Raw genomic sequence first — 22,000 nt, forward strand, 5'->3', positions numbered from 1 at the left:
TTTGCTCTGTAGGTTCCATTCCTAGATTACCGCCAGTAATACTCATAGTGACCTATCACACGGGTGGAATTATCCCGCCAGCTCCAGCTGCGGAGTTTAATGTGGAATTGTAGGTAGATGTAACATACTATTCTAATGGCATCTAGCCCATACCTGAATGCCCATGCTCCACCAGGATACCACTTGAATTGCTTTTGTTGCTGTCAATCTCCTGGTGACATGTTACACATTAGGTGGTCCTGTCCCAAGTAAAATGACTATGGATAGGGGTATACCCAATTTTTTTGGTTACCAGTTGTAATATCTGAAAAGTCAGATGGGAGCCCCTATTAAATTTATGCAAATATCTCTATGGAATCACAAAGGCTAATCAGATTTTTTCCCACCTACTAAACAATCGCCAAGTCTTGGAGGAAGAGAAGTTTTCAGAAGTGAAATGGCAATTAAATTGGTATTTAATAAGAGAAAAATTGACTTCAACAATTCTTAACCGCCACACGGCATTTGAGAGTCTGGACATCATGGGTAAATTATAGGTTTCCTTCACAAAAGAGATCATTCATGTCCCTAAGAATTACCACACTGAAAAACTTACAACACTTTGTGTTCTACATTGTGATTTCAGGGGACATACCCCCCCCCCCCTCTATTTCCTTCATTCCCCAATCCCATTATTAGTTACAAGCTGGGCCCTGACCAGGCCATTATTTGATGGGTAACCTCATAATGGGGTCAGAGACATAAAACACAATAGAAATATATCTGCTTATCTGTTATGAAGCCCAATAAGTACTTATCAATTGTTTATATTTCCTTCTTACACTGCATTTTGCATGGATATACAATGTTTTTTATGTATTTTTCTCCTTATTCAGTGAACTGGATGGTATTTTCTCCATCGGGTTTCGGGGTATTCTGTAGCTTCCTAATTATGTACTATGGCATGCGCACGCCTTATAACAACCAGTCAGACACAAGATATAAGTCTCAGGTCTAAACTGGATCTGAGTGGTACATTGCTCAGACCCTCATTTCATTGAAACACATAATACCTGCCCTTTATGGGTGTATAACACATTACATCAGTAACATATATAGTTTTCATTCATTGGGCCATATAGAATCCCCCGCCCCCTCCCCACACCCCTCTCAAGTCCAGTGTATGAGCCATTCTTTGTCTCCTCAACAAGTGGTCAGGCAAAAGTAGCTTTTTTTGTCTCAGAAGTTGAGGGTGGGGGAGGGCTGGGAAAATGCCCAAAGTGGATACAGTTCTTACAGTATAGCAATGTGACTTTAACCCTTAAAAGGCTGCAGAGGAGCTTTAAATTAGGCTAACGTTATAGAACACATCTTTCACCATGCCATTGTCGAGCAATTACCATAATGAAATTATGCAGCCATTAGCCTTGTCGGGGGTTAGTCTGCTCAAACAGACTGGTCAGTGATGTTGTCCGTTTCCAAATTGACCTAGGTAGGAGCGCTCCTGGAGCCAAAGCATTGACCAATACCGAGTATAGGTTGAAGCAATGAACTCTGTTTATTTTCTGTATGTCTTGGTTTTTATAGCCAGTCGCCCTCGCAGGGATGCGACTTGTGGTTAAACAGGGAAAAACTCGTGATTTCACATATGACTTAGACTTGTGATTTCACATTTGACTTAGACAAGCACATTCTTTTTAAAGGACTGATAACTCTCTGTGGTTAAGCCATTTCTTGCTAAACTAAGGGACATCTGCTCTGGTGACCTTCCTGATTCCACTCAGGTCAGGTGTAGTGTGGTGGAAGCCCAGTATATATCTATATGGATCGGTGGGCCTTGGCAGTAGACAGTTGTCAATTTAACATTCTGTATACATATTTGCTTTCTGTCTTGCTACAAATATAATGTTCTTACAGTTATGCAATAGGTACTTCCGCTCATATGAAAATATCTGTTTTATGACTCTGCTGACATGGGGAAGCCAACATGAAACTTCTGTTCTCAAAACGCTGACAAGATAATATATAGTATAAACACGTTACATTTTCCATCTGTTTTGCAATTTTGGAAAATGGTATAACTCAGACATGGACAACCGCAGTCTGAAACAGCTACCGCAGAAATTACCCAAGCAATTTTACTGGAAACGTATGCAAATAACATGGGAGGTTTGTGCAATTTATAGTTCATGATGTAACATCCAATCATATCGAAGGAACCACACGTGGCTCCAAGACAACCCACTCATTTCATCCACCACCTGATGGCCAATCACAGATGACCGGAGGATGGAAGAATTGCAAGATGCTTATCCAATAATTAAACAATACGTTGTATCTATGTAATCTTTGACCTGCCCAGATGGGCGGATATGTTAAACTCTTAAAACAGGCTACACGCCCATCATTAAAGTTAGAATTGAGGAAGCTATGCATGCTGAACCTTGTGTCAGTGTGAAAACTTCTTATGCGCATTATCAATTCAGAATTAATATGGAAGGGTGTAAACATTCCAAATTGAGTAAGCCGTGGTTCCGCAAAGGAGGGTTCCGCGACAGCTGGTGGCCCGTACGGGGAGTGATCGATAGGTTCCATAGAATTCGGACAGAAGACACGGACATATGCGACCTTGGACTTGGTGGGCCCAAAATATCATCAGAACACGGTAAGATAAATTAATTATCTATACCTGTGTGGCTAAGTTCAGGCTCGCCTATGTGGCGTGTCAAGGCCGAACGATTTGGATCCGCACGACGACAGGTACTTCTTTAAGTCTCGATCACTCGATAAGAACCTGTCATAAGATATAAAGGAATGTTTACATGCCTGTTGTCTTGAGAGTACTAGTTAATTGGTGACATCAATAGCTGCCCCCGGGAAGGCCTGTACGGGGTGTTTCCACTCCTGAGGGAGGAGGGAGCCGTTCAGGTGGCCTGTCGCAGAGACTCAGCAGTCCTGAGGCCTGTTTGGAGGGCCCAGGGAGGGAGAGACTGCCAGAGAAAAGTCTGATATGGGATTTCCGCTCCTGCTAGGCCTGCTTGTAGGGTCCGGGAGAAGGGAGCTGTCAGACACGTATCCCGAGGGGCAGTGAGACTAAGCCAGCCGTACTGGTGCTCTGTCTATTTGTGTGTGTCCACAAATATTTGTTTATCGTTTGAATGTCCACAAGTAGATCCCTCCGTCTGAGGGTAGATTGATAAACTGTGTAGCGACAGAAATGCTAGAGACTCTAGGGCGGGGCATATTGTGTCTGGCGTCTGAGGAGACTTCTATAATCATAAATCTGGCAGCCATGATTGAAATTGAAAGGCAGCGAACATTGTACCGAGGTTAATTCTTACACCCTCCAGAAAAGTGTGGAAGGGGTGGAGAGTCAAGTTATCATTGATTAATCAAGCAATCTTTCTGTGTGTTTAAAACGTCCTACCTGTCCTTTATATAAAGTTAGTGTGCTTGTCTGTTGTGTAGAGCTAATCCTGCTGAGTTGTTATATAGAATTAGTATCAGTCCTGCTCAACTGTAAGAAGGGATTGTTAGCAATGAGAATGCATTGGTTGGGTTATAGCCAAGATAATGCACCGTACACAGCGGCGCGCTGTGGGTTTGGACTTCATAGGTTAGAGGCAGACTACTAAACTGTGTTGCCTTTGAATTGTTAAACGTTAATAATAGCATAGAAGTATAGGCTTGTGCCCGTAAGTGGAGGTATAATTGTTTAGGGGGAAAGAAAAAAAAGCTGCTAACTTCATTTAAAAAGAGGAAGTGGAACTCTTTATAGAAGTACATACATTCATGTGCTGTAATAAATAACTACTGTTGGATGTTAAAACTACTCGTATGTTTTGTTATGTAATCTAAACTTTGTTATACACCCGTCACACGAATGTAAAAAGTTATATGCCACTCACATCCTGAGGGGGCTCTTAAGAATACAAACTGTAACTGTAACAGACTGCGTAGCCCACCATGCCCACAAGAAAATACGTCTATGTTTGCCAAGTCCCCAATTCAATTGTAACCACATACAATGTTAGGTGGTCACCGCTGTGACAGTAAAGTTACAACATAATATATGTGATTTATGCATTAGACGTTAGAATTTCCCTGAGTGTCAGAAAGAGGAAGAGAAGGTGGGCTGAAATGGCGTCTGTATTAATACACGCCAAAGACACCAGCGTTCAATATAACAGTTTAGTGAATAGAGAGAATTGCAGTACATTACCAATCAGATGGAGATGCCCGGCATCTAAGACTGCATCTGTCCAGTCGCCGGAAGTCTGGGACAAAAACTGTTGTAAAAGTAAAAATTAGCCACGTTCTCCCTTATAATCCTATCGCTGGGCTGTCACAGGAGCGAGAGACTTAAAAAGAAGTTACTTGCCCTGTAGTCCCAGCACAAGTAACGTATATTCACAGACAATATAAAATAAATAAATAAACTACAGGGAGTAAGAGAAACTGTAGAGAAACGGTAGAGAAGCCAAGGAATAGGAAACAAGCAGGTAACGATAAGGCCAGGTATCCACAGGAGGAACGGGGCAGATTGACCCGTAATTTGTAAAATGTAAATTGGGTGGTGCATAAGACTTTATCTTTATTGAGTTGTGATGTGTGTCTGAGGACCGCTAACCTTGAATGAGAGAATAAGGAAGTAAGTGATTAGCCACACTCAGAGGGGTGGAGGTAGATGATGCAAGAACACGTCTCTTATCCAAGGAGGGGGTAAGAATCATAGATAGCCAGAAGAAAAAGTTTTGTTTTTTCTCCTGTCCCAAACTCAGCTTTCCACGGTTCCTGACAAATTATGGGACACCCACAAGACAGGCATAGGGAAATTGAATATACCCACCATGATAATATATACGAGACCCAGATACACACCCCTGGGTCAAACAGTATCCCCCTAGTTAAAAAAAAAAAAAAAGGGGTGAAGGGTCAGCACACGCATCTTAGGTGCTATGTGCTGATGCTTTGGAAAAAAAAAAAGGGGTGAAGGGTCAGCACACGCATCTTAGGTGCTGTGTGCTGATGCTTTGGAAAAAAACTGCCAACCGGCCACAATTTCACTGTTAATTTCTCTTGCAGAAGGCTGTAAGGCCTGGAGGCCTCCAAAGACTAACCAAGTTCTGCAGGCCATACCTGTACATACACCCGTTGCCAAATTCCGCACCTTTCTGGGCCTTGTTTCATACTGCTGGCCATATGACAGTATTGACACAAAAGCACGGAGGACAACCACAGCCATGAGGTTAGATCCAGTGACTCGAGGAGCTCCCTCATCTGCTTGTGCGGTGGCAGCAGTACAGGCAATGGTTGATAAATCTTCTAAGTTGGTATTGGACTACCCCCTAGTGGTCGACACCCCAAATGACACCCAGAACATACTCATGCAAGTGCAACCCAAGCACTTATCTCTGGCCTATTAGATCCGACTACAATGTGCTCTTTCCATGCCTCCCCCAATATTTCTTCCCAATGTTGTAATACCTTGAACCCGGCTACTCTTCTTTTAATCAGGTATTCCTGGGGGGAGGGGAGGCATAGGTGATCTGAGTATGGCAGATCAGCTATTTTTTAAAATTGTTTAAAATTCTGTGCAACAAGATTCTGACATTATTGTAGTGATGTACACACTGTTAATGATGCATATTTTGAGTTTTCTTTTGTGGATGGTATCAGGGTGAGGATTGATGATTCCGAACCAGATATGCAGAGGTCACACAACAAGATGTCCTAAACGCAGAAGCTCTGCCTCCGCATGTCTCAGGCCAAGAAGCGGAACCGGAGGCCCTCACTGAGGCGTGTGGAGTGGTAGAAGGTAAGTCGGCAACTTTTTACACTGACTCCTGGAATGCATTTGGCATAGCTTATGATTATGGCCCAATATGGAAGGCCAGACAGCTTGTTATCTCAGTAGGACAGCCAATTAAGAATGGTGCAGCTGTGCAGAGTCTCATGGAAACCCTACTACTACTACCTGGCAATGGAGAATCCACACCGATTTCTACAACGGAGAAGCGAGAGATGACACCCTCGCCGACAACACAGCAAAGGCAGCGGCCCTCAAGCCGTGGAAGAAAGAAGAATAGATACTGACAGCATGAGTCAGTGATAAAGACTTTGGACTTTGATAAAAACTTTGGACTTTGATAAAAACTTTGGACTTTGATAAAAACTTTGGACTTTGATAAAAACTTTGGACTTTGATAAAGACTTTGGACTTTGATATGTCAAGGACTTTACAGTTACAAGTCAACGAGGAAAGAAAGCAGATGGGCTAAAAGACGGGAGCGACAGAACAGGACGGCGTATGGCGAACAATCAACAGAACTTGCCTACAGAGGTCCCTGTCCCCCATGATGGCCCAACTGGTACACAGAATCAAAAGCAGCGATGATGTCGACACTGAACAAGAATGGGTGACGCCTGGGTTCTCTGCAGCTGCTGCACCATTTGTCCAGTTAGCATGATCTTTGCCATATGCGAGTCCGGACAGAAGTAAGGTAGCCATATAACACTTGCCTTGACCACTCTACCCATTTCAGGGATTGCCAATTTGACCACATTCAGCTCACACCTGTTGGGGAGTATGAATATGTGCTTGTTGTTGCGCGAGTCTTTTTCAGGTTGGAGGCCCACCCTGATACTAAGGTAAATGAGCAGATAACCACACAGAAGCTCATGAATGAGGTAATCTACAGATACAGGGTACCGGAAGTGAATGAGGTAAACGAAGGTACACACTTCACAGGTAAAATAATGTGACATCATGTCTAGAAAGTAATTGGACAGGGGAATGTGCCTTAGTAAAGCCCTTATGCTCCCCCACATCCTGTCAGACAGCATTGAAGATGATGAGGTTACCCCCCATAGTTACTCTATCTTGATCCAACTCTGCTGTCATGTTGGTCTACCCTTGTTTCTGCATAGGTACGACGGCTCCTTCCAGTCTTGTCACTAGGTAGTGTAGGGTCAGGGTAGGCGACCTGGACGTGTCCACCATCCGGACTATCTCCAGGAGGGACATTGGTGTGGGTGTAGATCAGGGTGTCCCACGCCGTGCGTACCTGTGCACACTACTAGTATTGTAACAGCACATTAGAGTGAGAAGAGAGGCTCCTGGTGATAGTTTTGACCCACACATGTACGTTGACGTCATAAGACAGCCAAGGGGGGTACCTGACGAGTTTTTAAAAATTTTCCTGATTTATTATGGTAAATAAAATGTTGACCAGATTAATTATGTTTATTACAATTAAAAGTGATTTATAAGTTATACTAGAGACGCCTTATAGGGACTAGTCGACCAATAGGACCTACCTCGACTATGACTTTTCAAAATAGAATGGCACTAGGTACGATTTTAGCCAAAAAAGGGAGTGTCTGTAAGATGATAGGGGAGACTTGTACCTACATTCCAGACAAAACGTGACCCGCAGGTAAAGACGCAGTTGCCATTAAGAAGCTGACCGCACTAACTAAAAAGAGCTAACCTTAGTCTGTTTTCCTCAGTAAGGTACCTAACAGGAGAAGGAAAAAATATATAAAATAAGTTTTGAAACATTGTGTATTTAGAACACTGATAGGTTTTCGCTAAGATTTTGCTTTATTTTATCTGCAGTGCACTCTGCTTATGTCCACGCAACATGCCGGTGTTACAACGCCCCTGGTCCTGTTACCTTGCCGCCTCTGGAAAAGGGAAGTGGGAATAATCACCTTGTAGCTCTTTCCAGATTGATATATATGATTATGCACTTACTAATGAGACAGGGGTTCAGTCATGTTGATCAGTTATTAGATAGTCCTGATTTTGCACTCTTGTTGATGAATCGAGGTAACGTCAAGAAGGCGGGGTTCTATACAAGTTATGCAGTGTTTACCTGAAATAGTGAAATTCGCACCTCTCCTAACCTGATTATATTTATCACCTTTATAGTCATCCTAATTTCTGTTTGTTGTTGCATACAGTGTATTCCGACCCTGATGACTGCCTGGTCCACCTGTCTCACTACGACGTCCAACAAAAAGCCCACTGTCAGCGCAAACGTCGTCATCATGGATCCAGAATACGATGATGTCGAACCATCCTATACCCCCATGGCAGTAATAGGCCCAGTCGTCTACAACACAATGCGAGTCTAGGGTCAGCGGTGGGGGATTGGGGTGGGACGGAGCACGGCGAGTTTAGTGAAACAGATAGTTTCAAGGGGGGTCTGTGGTGGAAGCCCAGTATATATCTATATGGATCGGTGGGCCTTGGCAGTAGACAGTTGTCAATTTAACATTCTGTATACATATTTGCTTTCTGTCTTGCTACAAATATAATGTTCTTACAGTTATGCAATAGGTACTTCCGCTCATATGAAAATATCTGTTTTATGACTCTGCTGACATGGGGAAGCCAACATGAAACTTCTGTTCTCAAGACGCTGACAAGATAATATATAGTATAAACACGTTACATTTTCCATCTGTTTTGCAATTTTGGAAAATGGTATAACTCAGACATGGACAACCGCAGTCTGAAACAGCTACCGCAGAAATTACCCAAGCAATTTTACTGGAAACGTATGCAAATAACATGGGAGGTTTGTGCAATTTATAGTTCATGATGTAACATCCAATCATATCGAAGGAACCACACGTGGCTCCAAGACAACCCACTCATTTCATCCACCACCTGATGGCCAATCACAGATGACCGGAGGATGGAAGAATTGCAAGATGCTTATCCAATAATTAAACAATACGTTGTATCTATGTAATCTTTGACCTGCCCAGATGGGCGGATATGTTAAACTCTTAAAACAGGCTACACGCCCATCATTAAAGTTAGAATTGAGGAAGCTATGCATGCTGAACCTTGTGTCAGTGTGAAAACTTCTTATGCGCATTATCAATTCAGAATTAATATGGAAGGGTGTAAACATTCCAAATTGAGTAAGCCGTGGTTCCGCAAAGGAGGGTTCCGCGACAGCAGAACTCAAGACAGGAAACCACAGGCTTGTTCCTCAAAACAGTCATCAGTCCTGTTACACATAAAATATTGCAGTATATATCATGGATTGCTAAGCAACATATATTAACCCTTTTAGCCCCTATCATTCCCCCATTTTGGAATCAGGAAGACACACGCAGGGTCCAGTTCTATCGCCCGATGGCGCTGACGGCCTAGTCAGGTCCCTGGACAGTATGTCTAACCTTCATCCAGCAAGGGTCGGCCTACACAGGGGCCGAAAAGGCTTTTGCCGTACATTTGCTCACACAAGAGATTATGACTTTGATTACTATATATATACACAACAGCATGACAATTATCTGTACTATACTTTGTAGGATTCCCATGAACCATCCTCCCAGACCAGAGAACCAATTTGCAGGGTTAAGAAAACTAAACCATCCCTGGTCTTTAGCCTGTTTTATGCTAGTAGCTATTTTTCCCAAGGTATTGATCCTTTGGTGAATGGATTCTGAGTGATCAGAGAGGTTGAAACAACACATCCCCTCAAATTCCTCACATCCGTGGTTTACCGCGAGCAACAGGTAATCTATGGTGGCTCTATTTTGTAAAGCTGCTTTCCTGACTCCTTGTATGTCTAGTAGGAGAAGGTCCAAGGCCTGTGATGTAGCATTCAGGCCCTTTACCATATCGCATGCCAATCCATTGATTACTCTTGCGTTATATTGTGCCAACCCGGGAACACCCACAATACTGACTGCCAGTGCCGTATGTACTGTGTAGCTAAGTAGAGTGGGTGGTCCTTCACATTTGCTATCCAGTCCTTCTACCTCCCTCTTTCGTCTTTTGGTGAGCTGTGGGCTATTAGGTTTTTGGTACATTAGTATACTTAATCTGGCCAGTGCACACGGCCCACCAGAGATATTACCAGGGATGTATGTGTAAGTCAGGTTACCGCAGGACAGGACCCAGCCTAATGGTAATTTGACGTGCCTAAAATGGCTGGGGCTTCGGACTGTGTGGTTACAGAGCATAGGAGTCTGTACCTTTCTACATTGCTCGACTGTGCGATTACAGAGTCTCTGGTAATCACTAGTCACCCTGGTTCTCTGCGCACAACCTCCCATATGTTCTTTATTACACGTGAAGTTATAGCATACCTCAGCCGGAGCGACATTCCTGACCCGGAAACGAGTCATATTTGACCAAAGTGTATGTTCGACCGCATCACAATGGGGACAATATTCATATACATTAAGAAAGGTATTTTCCTGGACAACATTGCTCTCCTCCACATCACTATCGTTATGCACTATTGAATATATATCGCGAAGTGTCTTTATTGGGGTGGGGATAGACAGTAAGCAAGTCCGTAAAATATCTTCCCCACTCCGAAGGTTGGGCATGCACATGTGGGAGATATTCAGTACGTCTTTTGCAAGGTATTCCCACATGTTGGGGTGTCCTTCCGCCCAACCAGTCCATCTTCTTCTTACATTGACAGTTGGTGAGGAGTTGTCCCGAAAAGAGAGTAGTCCAAGAAGACAAAGGGTAAATAATACACCTATCCAGACTATCAGTGCTGGTGTCCAGGTTGCCATCCCCCCCCACCACCCTGGGTTGGGCTTATTCTCCACCCCCCTCGTGGTGCTGAGGCGTTGGAACTTTCTTGCAGTGTGAGGCATGAATCCAAGTGGGTTTGCCTTCTAACTTGACCGAGGTGGGAGTGGTTAACAGTACCTGGTATGGTCCGTCAAAGCGAGGTTCCAGTGATTTCCTGACGTGTCTTTTTACCACCACCCAATCTCCAGGTTGCAGAGAGTGGGATCCTTCCAAACTATCAGGGTCTGGAATGGAAGAGAAAACTAGGTCGTGTGTTATTTTTAGTTTTTGGCATAAGTCCTGCACAAAGGAAGTGACTTTATCATGACCCAGGGATAGAGCTTGTGGGTGATACAGCCCTAACCTAGGTATGGAGCCAAAGAGAATCTCATATGGAGACAGTCCTGTTTTCCTATTTGGCGTGGTCCGTACTGAGTAGAGGGCCAAAGGTAGGCACTCGGGCCAGGGTTTTCCTGTTTCAACCATGGCTTTCTGTATCTTAAGTTTGAGGGTGCCATTGAGTCTTTCCACTTTTCCGGAGCTCTGCGGATGATAGGGGGTGTGAAACGCCTGCTCTACTCCTAAGGCGGACATGACTTCCTTCATTACCTCTCCAGTGAAGTGAGTACCTCGGTCGCTTTCTATGGTTTCTGGTACCCCAAATCTGCACACTAACTCTGACACAAGTTTCTTGGCAGTGGCCTGGGCGGTGGCCTTCGGGACCGCGTAGGCCTCAGCCCACCCAGAAAACAGATCAACGCACACTAGGACATACTCGTACCTTCCTGATCTGGGCAACTGGATGTAATCTATCTGTAGTCTCTGGAAGGGGTACAAAGGTCGCGGAGTGCACTTCCGAGGGGTCTTTACTACTTGACCGGGGTTGTGTAGTGCACAGATTTCACAAGCCTTGACATATGCCTTTGCCATCCTGTCAAATCCCGGAGCGTACCACATTTTCTCCACCAGGGCTACCATGGCATTGCGCGAGGCGTGCACCTTTCCATGAGCCAAAAGGGCCATACTAGGATAGGCAGCCGCAGGTAAACACATACGCGCACCCATCATCCAACCTTCATTTCCTTTTACTGCCCCTGCACTTGCCCAGCGCTCCTGCTCTTGCCCTGAGGGGAGTAGGTCCACCTCCTTCTGTGGTGGGACAGAGAGAGTCTGGTCCTTGGCAGGGGGCTCAGGATCCTCCTCCGCTGGGCAGGACCTGGTCTGAACTCTGCACACGGGTGTCCTCCAGTCCAGCAGGGCTGCAGCCTTAGCTGCTCCGTCTGCCCTCTCATTGCCTCTGCTTTCCAAGGAGTCCCCTTGGGTGTGTGCTTTTACCTTTATTATGGCTACCTGCTTTGGGAGCATGATAGCTGACATTAAACTACTTACTGCATCACCATTCTTTATCGGTCTGCCTTGAGCTGTAAGGAAGCTCCGCGCGCGCCAAATCGGCCCATAGTCATGCGCAACGCCAAACGCGTACCTGGAGTCCGTGTAGATATTAGCAGTGACTCCCCGGGCTAATTTGCAGGCCTCGGTCAGAGCGCACAGCTCCGCTTCCTGTGCTGACATATGTGGGGGAAGGCGCGGCCTATCAGTACTTCATTCATTGATACTACAGCAAACCCAGTCACAAATCTGCCCATCTCATTCTGGTATCGTGATCCATCCACAAACATTTCAAGGTGGGGGTTTAGGAGAGGTTTATCAGTGACATGTGCGAACCCAGCTGTCTCCTGCTCCATGAGTGCTGCACAGTCGTGCTGGTGTTCTGCGTCAAAGGCCTCCTCCTCATCAGTCAGGGAATTCGCGAAAAGCTGGTCCCCTGTACTTACTCCCCCATTTGAATCAGTGTCACCTAATGGCAGTAAGGTGGCCGGATTCAAAGTTGTGCAACGTTGAAATGAGACATTGGATGAAGAGTGTACTGCAAGTTCCATTTTGATCTGTCTAGCAAGAGACAGATGTCTACGGCTCACCTGTGTCAGAATTCCATGTACGTCATGGGGCGTGAGGACCACAAGAGGGTAGTCTAGGACCACCTCAGAAGCTTTCTCAAGTAGTGCTTGTACGGCCAGAACTGCTCGTACACAGGAGGGTGAACCCCTGGCTACTGCGTCAAGATGTGCACTGTAGTATGCTACAGGGCGCTTTTTGTCACCATGCTCCTGTGTGAGGACGGCAGTAGCATGTCCCGCCATCTCAGTCACGAACATCTGGAAGGGTTTATCATAGTCTGGCAGACCTAGTGCCGGAGCACTGGTAATCTGTATTTTCAGCTGGTGAAAAGCTGACTCGGCTTCCGGGGTCAAAGCAAATGGCTTAGAACTCAGGCAGTCGTACAGAGGCTGCATGGTCATGGAGGCAGAACGAATCCATGGCCGACAGTATGACACTAGTCCCAGGAATGTCCGCAACTGAGCATGGGAGGCGGGGAGTGGCATGTCCTCCACCACCTTGGTACGTTCTGGCGTGAGGTGTTTTGTACCAGGACCTAGGCAGTGACCAAGAAACACAACATGAGATTTACAAAACTGTAATTTGTCTTTACTGGCTTTACACCCGCTGTCTGCAAGAAAACAAAGGAGGCTGAGTGAGGCTGCAACGCAGGTAGGTCGTCCGGTCCGGTGCACAGAGTAGGAGATCATCAACATACTGAAGCAGGGCCACACCCGGTGGGACCGTCCATGCATCAAGTACAAGCATCATACATCGGGTGAATTGATTTGGGCTGTTTTGTGCCCCTTGTGGTAGGACAGTCCAGCAGTACTGTTTTCCTCAGAACGTGAAGGCAAACAGGTACTGGCAATCGGGGTGTAGGGGGACTGACATGAATGCATTGGCAAGATCGACCAGAGTGTACCAACAGGTTCCGGATGGTATGGTGGACAACAGAGTGTATGGATTGGGAACCAGAGGTGTCTCTAGGATGGTCACCTTATTAATTTCTCTTAGATCGTGAACCATCCGGTAGGTATCAGGTTCGCCATTCTTGCCTTTCTTTTTAACCGGGAAGAGTGGCGTGTTAGCGGGTGAGACGCAAGTTTTTAAAGCATTCAAGGCACATAACTCTGTAATAGTGGAGGCTATTGCATCTTCCTGTGCCATGGCTAGGGGATACTGGCGAATCATGGGGGCTTTTTCCCCATCTTTGAGATACACCATGACTGGGGGTACGTGGAGATGGCCCAAGTCTGTCTTCCCTTTTGCCCATAGGGTCTCTGGCACTGCTGAGAGAACCTGTGTATCTTCTGGGGTCAATACATATACAGTACAAGAAGGAGGCGGAGTGACCAAGTCTGCTGCCATGAGACAGAATACCTGGTGGTCGGCCGCGGAGGTACTGACATGAGCCTCACCGGAAGGATGGAGTTGAATGCAGCACCCCAGGGGTCCCATCACATCGGTTCCCATGATGCAATCCCCAGCAGGTGACACCAGGAAGCGAGTGAGGACTCGTGACCCTTGAAAGGAGACTTCTATGGGTTCGGTCTCACGCATGGGTGTTGGTTCACCGGACACTCCAACGGCTATGGCTATGGAGTCTGAGAGGGGAATACTAAGGTCATTGACTTGTGAGGTACTGACACATGATTTAGTGGCCCCTGTGTCAATTAAAAAGGGCACCTCCTTCCCCTGGATTTTTAGAGGCTGAAAAATTTGTGGTCCACATGTGTCAGTAACTATAAGGGACACGGGGGAAGGAGTGCCAGACCTTCATTGGTAATTGGTATACCCGTTGTTTCCCTGTGGGCGGGATGATGTGGTATTGGCCGTACTTCCCTGTTGCCCCCTTTCGTCTGACATGTTCTGTCTAGGGCGTTTAGGGGCCGGACAATTACGGGCCAAGTGTCCAGTCTTCCCGCAGTTATAACACTTACGGGTCTCCCGCCTGGGGTCTTTAAGTCGGACTGTGTCCCCCTCCATGGTGTAATGTTTAACCATAACACCCTTTGCGTGGTGTTCTGTGTCCATGACAAATCCTACAGCTTTCTTATATAGATCACGTGGTTTGGCCTGTCGCCAATCGGGGGTACATGCTTTAATGCGGTCGGACAGGCGCTTATCTATTCCTTGCATAAAGGCTTCACAAAAAGCAGCATTACGTATGGCCTTTGGACAATCATACAAACCCAGATCTCTGCCTACTTCCTCTAAACGGCCAAAGTAACATTCAATAGACTCGCCCTTGTTCTGTCTACACTGGGTTAGGGCGGTACGTCTCTCTTGGGCTTTATCCTTAAACCAGGCCTTAACCTTGTCCACATATTGAGTACCACTAAGTAATGTCTGGGGGTCATCTGGGCGTTCTTCAAGACCACAAAATTGAGTAATACTATTGTAAAGGCCCAGAGGACATTTTACATTCATAAGACATTCCATGTCTGTCCAAGTGGCAGAGTAGTTTTTCTGTATGACTTCCAACTTTCTATGGAAAGCTGCTGGCTCTGTCTGGGGATCGGGCAGTTGCTGACACAGTGCCATCTGGTCTGTGGCGCTCCAGGGTCGCCATGTAGTGACCGTAGACCCGGGAGTTGGTCTATTTGCGTCCGTGGGTCTGTCATTAGAAGACGATGGTCCGCCGGTGTCCTCTTGTCTGACCGTGCCCAATGGTGGACTTGGTCTGTTTGTTTCTCTATAATGGGTAGTGGAGGTTGTAACGGGGAACAAGGGAACCGGTTGTCTACACTGGTCCCTGGGACGTGGAGTCCCACATACCGTACAGAGTTCTCTAAAACAGGCATTCTGTTGACCACAACGTGGACAATCCCAAGCCGGACCCCTATTTACTTCAGGGCCCGGAGGTCCTGATTGAGGGCTGTAGGGAGGTGTATCCATCTGGGCAGTAGCCTGTGGATACGTAGGGGGCAGGGGCGGCAAATTGGGATACAGAGAATTAAAGGGATTATTTGGAGACATTGGTGGAGCGGCCGGGACGACAGGAGGGGCCAATGGAACCGTAGGGGTTTCCATGGGAACGTCTATTGGTGGCCGGGCCATAGGACAATAAACTAAAATGCCCTTGCCTCGGGACTCGGAGTCCCAGTGTTCGTCTTCTGCTGTTTTAGAGCAGTCCAGGATGGCCTTCATGCCCTTTTCCAAACCCTTATTTCTTATTTCCTTTCTATGCTTATCCTCATATTGTGACCAAAATTCATAATTGAATGTTCCCGCCTTCTTGAGGCCTATACGTTTGTAAACTTTATAGGCTTGTCTGCAAATGTCCTCCCCTTCTCTATCTTTAATTATTTCAATAGGAGTCTGATATGTCTTAGATTGTTCAGACCCCATGTTTGACCAGTTTCAACTATTCTTCACTAAGTATGCAGGACGTATATTTCACACAGTAAACTAAGATAATCACTGAGATTATCTGGGAACACACAGTTCCCTGTCCCGGAATAGATTTACAGAACTAAAACGTGGTCAACTTCAAACACTAGGATTCAGGGGAGACCAGACTTCGCCTCTTAGGGAACTTTTAGTAATATTATAACAGATCCAGAGTAACAATATGACTGCCAGAAATGAGACTATAATAATGACAATTATTTCAATCTCCAATACAGACAACATGACTCTTTAAGTCCCAATGAGTGAGTTCTTCCGTCTAGGACAGTTAAATGAACTTATTCACTCTAAAATATGGGCGGGCAGAAAATATATTGAAACAGGCAACAACTAACCTCTAGTCCGTTAGAGACACAGATCTAAAGAATCCAGACTGTATAATAGTAAGACAATCTCTTACCTTTACACCGGTGTTTTCAGTCTGGGGTCTCAGGATCCAGTGTCCACGTCAACGGGCCAGGAGTTTGTTTCAGTCTACTGGTTGCGATGTCCCGTAAAGATAAGCCCCGCCCCACGTTGGGCGCCAAGAACTGTCGGGGGTTAGTCTGCTCAAACAGACTGGTCAGTGATGTTGTCCGTTTCCAAATTGACCTAGGTAGGAGCGCTCCTGGAGCCAAAGCATTGACCAATACCGAGTATAGGTTAAAGCAATGAACTCTGTTTATTTTCTGTATGTCTTGGTTTTTATAGCCAGTCGCCCTCGCAGGGATGCGACTTGTGGTTAAACAGGGAAAAACTCGTGATTTCACATATGACTTAGACTTGTGATTTCACATTTGACTTAGACAAGCACATTCTTTTTAAAGGACTGATAACTCTCTGTGGTTAAGCCATTTCTTGCTAAACTAAGGGACATCTGCTCTGGTGACCTTCCTGATTCCACTCAGGTCAGGTGTAGAACTCAAGACAGGAAACCACAGGCTTGTTCCTCAAAACAGTCATCAGTCCTGTTACACATAAAATATTGCAGTATATATCCATTTTTCTAAAATGGATTGCTAAGCAACATATATTAACCCTTTTAGCCCCTATCAGCCTCTACAGAGTTAAATCACTACAGCTGCGTAATACATCTAGTTTATACAAATCAATAGACATTTTAAGCTAACTAATCATCATGTCTACTACAATCCCCCCTTGAAATGTCTATTCTATAACTTTCCCTGGTAATTTTCACAGTCTTCTGCGGGTGAACCTATAACGGGAGCGTGTTGTAGGTTGGATTTGGGGGTCTTCAAGGGGGTGTAGGACTTGTCCACTCCTTCTGGGGATGCATCCAGCAAACTCATTGTGGGAGCGGCTTTTTCAGCTGCAGTTTCACAGGTCTCTCTGACACAAGGGATATCACAGCAGACTAGAATGGAAAAGATAATCAGTGCACATACAACAGCGACGCCTATCTGAGCCAGGATCCTTTGCCACCCACTCATCCATGAAAAGTACTGATCCCAAGGGTTAGCTCTTTTTAGTTATTGCTGTCAGCTTCTTAATGGCAATTGTGACTTTACCTGTGGGTCGCGTGTTGTCTGGGATGTAGGTACAAGTTTCCCCTATAATCTTACAGTCACCCCACATTCTATTTTGAAAAGTCATAGTCGAGGTAGGTCCTATTGGTCGACTAGTCCCTATAGGGCATCTGTAGTATAATTTATGAATCGCTGATGATTCTAATAAATATAATTAATCCAGTCAACATTTTATTTACCGTGATGATCGGAAAAAATGGACTCAAATCCAGCTTTAACTTGGTCTCTAGTTTTAAAACTCATCAGGTACCCCCCTTGGCTGTCCTATGACGTCAATGTACACGTGTAGATCAAAACTACCACCAGGAGCCTCTCTTCTCGCTCTAGGGTAATGTTACAATACTAGAAGTGTGCACAGGTACGCACGGCATGGGATTCTCTGACCTTTACCCACACCAATGTCCCTTCCTGGAGATAGCCCTAAAGGTGGACAGGTCCAGGCCGCCAACACTGACCCTACGCTGCCTAGTGACAAGACTGGAAAGAACCGCCATACCTATGCAGAAATCAAGGATAGACCAACATGACAAGAAAACCACAAAACAGGCAGAGTTGGATCAAGATAAGGTAACTATTGCGGGTAACCTCATTATCCTCAATGCTGTCTGACAGGATGTGGAGGAACATAAGGGCTTTGATAAGGCACACTCCCCTGTCCAATTACCTTCCAGGTATGGAGGTGCAACCCTCTAAGCTACTAGAAGATGTAGCTCAAGGTCCAATGTGTGATGGTGAAAGCACTTCTTTTTTATTTTTTCACAAATTAAAAACCAGCAATAGAATACGCGTTTCGGGGATTATGCTTTAGCACTTCTTTCTCCCCTGTCCTCCTGCACATACAGGACCTCTGACACATCCAATACACCTTTGGAATCGTGTCACCCCCAGGCATCCTGTTGCCCTATCCAGCCGAACTGACGAAGGGGTTCATCCCTGAAACACGGATTCTATTGCTGGCTTTTAATTTGTAAAAAAATAAAAAAGAAGTGCTTTCACCATCACACATTGGACCTTGATCTACATCTTCTAGTAGCTTAGAGGGTTGCGCCTCCATACCAGTTTTTTCACATCCTTTTCGCTACACTCACGCCCACACTGGTGGAGCGTCATCTGGTTGGCAGCACCTCCACCATTCAAAATACTTCATCATTGGAAACACTTTGTACTCCATAAATATTCCACCACCCTCACTGGGTCTTGCTCCACCCTCCTTTTTCATTTCTTTTACTCATAATTACCTTCCAGGCGGGTCATCCACCTCATGTTCCCGCAAAGCCAGTAAACATCCCCTAAGGACTGGACCTGGTTCTGCGTCCATTCCCCTCCTAGTGTACTGTAGAAGGAGCAATACCCGTTGGTGAGTTCCCCAAAAATCTCCCTCCACCCTGCATGTTTGCATAGCAAGTGTAGTTTCCAGGATAGTCAGTAATACTCTCTCCAGGACAAGACACTTAAGTAGTTATAGAGTGATAAGGGCCAAGAGGGGCTGAAGGAATTAATATATGTTGTTTATCATAATGAATATATATCAATCTATTTTAGCAAAATGAATATATTGCAAATATTTTGTGTGTGTACAGAACTCATGACTATTACACAAGCTCCGCAGAGCTGACCTATTGGAATCAGGAAGTTCCAAGAGCAGATGTCTCGGAATTTAGCAATACATGGCCTAACCGCAAAGAGGTTGCCAGCTCTCTCTGTCTAAAAATAATGTGCGCGTCTGAAAGTCATGTGAAATCAGCTATTTCTTAAATGTCATATATCAAGTCTAAATGTCAAAGTTTATTGTCAGATATGAAAATCATGAGTTTAAGATGTATGGAAATCACGAGGTTATTCCCTGTTTTACCACAAGTCACGTCCCTGCGAGGGCGATCTTCTATAAAGACTGAGACTATGCAAATAAAAAAAATCAGAGTTCATTGTTTCACCATATACCGTGTATGGTCAGTACTTTGACTCTCAAGGAGCGCTCCTACGTAGGTCAATTTGGAACCGGACAACATAACTGACCAGTCTGTTTGAACAGATTAACCCTCGACAGTTTTTGGCGCCCAACTAAGGGGGCGGGGCTTACCTTTACGGGACATCGCAACCAGTAGACTGAAACAAACTCCTGGCCCGTTGACGTGGATACTGGATCCTGAGACTCCAGACTGAAAACACCGGTGTAAGAGGTAAGAGCTTATCTTACTATTATACAGTCTGGATTCTTTAGATCTGTGTGTCTCTAACGGACTAGAGGTTGGTTGTTGCCTGTTTCCTATATTTTCTGCCCCGTCCATATTTTAGAGTGAATAAGTTCATTTAACTGTCCTAGACGGAAGAACTCACTCATTGGGACTTAAAGAGTCATGTTGTCTGTATTGGAGATTGAAATAATTGTTATTGTTATAGTCTCATTTCTGGCAGTCATATTCTTACTCTGGATCTGTTATAATATTACTAAAAGTTCCCTAAGAGGCGAAGTCTGGTCTCCCCTGAATCCTAGTGTTTGAAGTTGACCACGTTTTAGTTCTGTAAATCTATTCCGGGACAGGGAACTGTGTGTTCCCAGATAATCTCAGTGATTATCTTAGTTTACTGTGTGAAATATACGTCCTGTATACTTAGTGAAGAATAGTTGGAAGTGGTCAAGATGGGTTCTGAACAATCTAAGATATATCAGACTCCTATTGAAATAATTAAAGATAGAGAAGGGGAGGACATTTGCAGACAAGCCTATAAAGTTTACAAACGTATAGGCCTCAAGAAGGCGGGAACATTCAATTATGAATTTTGGTCACAATATGAGGATAAGCATAGAAAGGAAATAAGAAATAAGGGTTTGGAAAAAGGCATGAAGGCCATTCTGGACTGCTCTAAAACAGCAGAAGACGAACACTGGGACTCCGAATCCCGAGGCGAGGGCATTTTAGTTTATTGTCCTATGGCCCGGCCACCAATAGACGTTCCCATGGAAACCCCTACGGTTCCATTAGTCTCTCCTGTCGTCCCGGCCGCTCCACCAATGTCTCCAAATAATCCCTTTAATTCTCTGTATCCCAATTTACCGCCCCTGACTCCTACGTATCCACAGGCTACTGCCCAGATGGATACACCTCCCTACAGCCCTCAATCAGGATCCCCAGGCCCTGAAGTAAATAGAGGTCCGGCTTGGGACTGTCCACGTTGTGGTCAACAGAATGCCTGTTTTAGAGAAATCTGTACAGTATGTGGGACTCCACGTTCCAGGGATCAGTGTAGACAACCGATTCCCTTGTTCCCAGTTACAACCTCCACTACCCATTATAGAGAACCAAACAGACCGAGTCCACCATTGGGCACGGTCAGACAAGAGGACACTGACAGACCATCGTCTTCTAATGACAGACCCACGGACGCACATAGACCAACTCCCGGGTCTACAGTCACTACATGGCGACCCTGGAGCGCCACAGACCAGATGGCACTGTGTCAGCAACTGCCCGATCCCCAGACAGAGCCAGCAGCTTTCCATAGAAAGTTGGAAGTCATACAGAAAAACTACTCTGCCACTTGGACAGATATGGAATGTCTTATGAATGTAAAATGTCCTCTGGGCCTTTACAATAGTATTGCTCAATTTTGTGGTCTTGAAGATCGCCCAGATGACCCCCAGACATTACTTAGTGGTACTCAATATGTGGACAAGGTTAAAGCCTGGTTTAAGGACAAAGCCCAAGAGAGACGTACAGCCCTAACCCAGTGTAGACAGAACAAGGGCGAGTCTATTGAATGTTACTTTGGCCGTTTAGAGGAAGTTGGCAGAGATCTGGGTTTATATGATTGTCCAAAAGCCATACGTAATGCTGCTTTTTGTGAAGCCTTTATGCAAGGAATAGATAAGCGCCTGTCCGAACGCGTTAAAGCATGTACCCCCGATTGGCGACAGGCCAAACCGCGTGATCTATATAAGAAAGCTGTAGGATTTGTCATGGACACAGAAGACCACGCAAAGGGTGTTATGGTTAAACATTACACCATGGAGGGGGACACAGTCCGACTTAACGACCCCAGGCGGGAGACCCGTAAGTGTTATAACTGCGGGAAGACTGGACACTTGGCCCGTAATTGTAGAGCCCCTAAACGCACTAGACAGAACATGTCAGACGAAAGGGGGCAACAGGGAAGTACGGCCAATACCACATCATCCCGCCCACAGGGAAATAACGGGTATACCAATTACCAATGAAGGTCTGGCACTCCTTCCCCCGTGTCCCTTATAGTTACTGACGTACGTGGGCCACAAATTTTTCAGCCTCTAAAAATCCAGGGGAAGGAGGTGCCCTTTTTAATTGACACAGGGGCTACTAAATCATGTGTCAGTACCTCACAAGTCAATGACCTTAGTATTCCCCTCTCAGACTCCATAGCCATAGCCGTTGGAGTGTCCGGTGAACCAACACCCATGCGTGAGACCGAGCCCATAGAAGTCTCTTTTCAAGGGTCACGAGTCCTCACTCGCTTCCTGGTGTCACCCGCTGGGGATTGCATCATGGGAACCGATGTGATGGGACCCCTGGGGTGCTGTATTCAGCTCCATCCTTCCGGTGAGGCT

General features: G+C 45.5%; 1 protein-coding gene across 4 annotated transcripts in view; it reads left to right on the top strand.

Annotated features, from left to right (window-relative positions):
* Positions 1-22,000, top strand: part of LOC136588132 (uncharacterized) — a 47,167-nt gene that overhangs the window by 11,820 nt on the left and 13,347 nt on the right. For 2 of the 4 annotated variants that reach the window (XR_010787540.1, XM_066587133.1), the window contains exon 2: positions 17,833-17,985. The exons of the other annotated variants lie outside the window; for them this stretch is intronic. The gene's annotated coding sequence lies outside the window, so the exon portion shown is untranslated. The remainder of the gene's footprint in view (positions 1-17,832; positions 17,986-22,000) is intronic. 4 annotated transcript variants of the gene reach the window in all.

The sequence above is a fragment of the Eleutherodactylus coqui genome, chromosome 13 (genome assembly GCF_035609145.1).
Source record: "Eleutherodactylus coqui strain aEleCoq1 chromosome 13, aEleCoq1.hap1, whole genome shotgun sequence".
Lineage (NCBI taxonomy): Eukaryota > Metazoa > Chordata > Amphibia > Anura > Eleutherodactylidae > Eleutherodactylus > Eleutherodactylus coqui.